This window comes from Macrobrachium nipponense, chromosome 14 (assembly GCF_015104395.2).
Source record: "Macrobrachium nipponense isolate FS-2020 chromosome 14, ASM1510439v2, whole genome shotgun sequence".
NCBI classification, from domain to species: Eukaryota; Metazoa; Arthropoda; class Malacostraca; order Decapoda; family Palaemonidae; genus Macrobrachium; species Macrobrachium nipponense.
In genome coordinates this window covers 63,335,365-63,337,411 of record NC_087207.1, presented here as the reverse complement: position 1 = coordinate 63,337,411, position 2,047 = coordinate 63,335,365, and positions in this window count along the sequence as shown.

Genomic DNA, 2,047 nt, shown 5'->3' with positions numbered 1-2,047 from the left:
TCCTTTATGGCCCATAGTGCTTGCCCCTGATCGGCAATTCAGAAGAAACAAGACCACGGATGCCCAGGCATTGTAATGGAGTAATTTCGAGTGCAGTCAGTTAACGTTTTTTGCCTCTTGCCTGTAATTCCGTTGCATTCTTTCCAATGCAACTTTCCCCCTATTGACTCAGCATCACAGTCCCTAGTTTTGGTTACCATAATGGAATTCCCCATTGCTACCATCAATGCTGTAAATAATTCCCCTTGTGATGCTAGTAGTGATATTAAATCCAATAGTGATATTCCCACCTAGACTAGCGTCTGCTTCATCGGGAAGAAGCAGTGTTGATTCATGCTAAACATCCCTTAGTTAATTAAGCAACACAGTGCACCTTTCCGTATAAGCTCCCAGTCATTCTATATCCCTAAGAGTGAACTTTGATGTGAAATTATAAGAGAATTGTGTTTAACATTCCCCACGTCTCTTTCGCCTTAGTACTGATCCTAGAATGCAATCTCTTTGCAGACGCAAATATCTTGCCTAATTGTGAGAGGAAATTTGGAATCCCCTGGAAGCAGCTCCAGGACTATTCAGCAACCCGCTGTGAGCAAACCTTTTTTCTGTCTCTGGATCATTTCCCAGCCCCGTGTCCCAGCTGACCTGCAATCAACTGCCTTCCATTTAATTTCTGGACCCACTAGAGTCCCTGTCAACCTAAGGGTGTAAATTTCTTACTCACGTAATTTAGTGTAAATGTATCTCTAGAGTTTTATAGAAATTTTTCCCACCATTGATACCGGCAATCAATCGTAGATTGTTTGTGATGGTAACATTCTCTTGCAAGGCCTTTTAGGAGTGCCAGAAAGTCACTTTCACGGTTTTTCAGACACCGAGAACGAGAATTTATAATAATTGATAAAGACAGAAGCGTCATAAGAACGAAAGATACTAGTATGTGTACTCTCCAGTTTCTTTGGTGAGATCTCTTCCATCTACTACACAAGTCCAGAGGTGAATAGTTATACCATTTCACAATAACAGACTTCAGTGATCAGTGCTCCGTCATATTGTGTGCCATCATACCACTATAAACAACAGGCTTTTCGGAGGTCATCCTGACCCTCCCCCGGTCAAACTTCAACAGATGTTCAATAAATCGGATTCTCGCTCTGTGCATTCACGTCCTCCAGTCTCTGCATTACTTCTGTGTTGAGTGTCTGTGTTTTCCAGTCCGTCTGTCAGACAGTCTCTATTTACAAGTATATGTGTGCCTTTCTTTGTTTCTGCGTTACCGAACTGTATTGCCTGGTTTCCGGATCAGACCTTATCAGACCCATCGCATCCCATGTTAAACATGTGAGAAATAAGATTCACTGGTAATAAAGAACACCGGGACTTTGTAACTTCCCTGATAATATCAACTCTATGAATAAGAACGTAAGGAGAGATGGGAGCGTCGACCACAAGGTGTAAATGGCATGACCAGAACCGACATTAGTAAAGATGATGAGATCATGCTTTTGTTTCCGTATTGGACTGCCGATCTTTATAGAATATCAATTTTTCATTTCATATTTAACCGACAATTCCTTAAAAAAACAAGCAAAGAGGAATGGTGTGACTGAATGATACTTCTACGAAAAAAAAAAAAATCTGGTACAGGTTCATGACAAGTCCAACAGTGATCAAACAGTAGACCTTGATTTTACCCGTTAACATAGAAGCCATACTGACAGGGATTTAAGATGATAATTACTGTGATAAAAACGAAAATCAATTAACTCTCCTTTTCTCTTCTTCATATCATCGTCAATAAATGACATGTGTATGTGGGTCAGAAAGAGTTCTTTTAAGTCGTGTGAGAGGTGGACAAAGAGGCAGGTAGAAGTGTATTGATTTTTATTACAGTCAAGGGAAATATAAATATACAGCATGCGGACGGAAATGTGGTCACCGACCCGCGAGAGAGTAAAAGTGGGTCGGCGAGACCCGATTTTGTGTTTCTTGAGAGACCATAAAATACAAAAAATATAAAAGTACACAATATATGTTATACAAGCTTTAT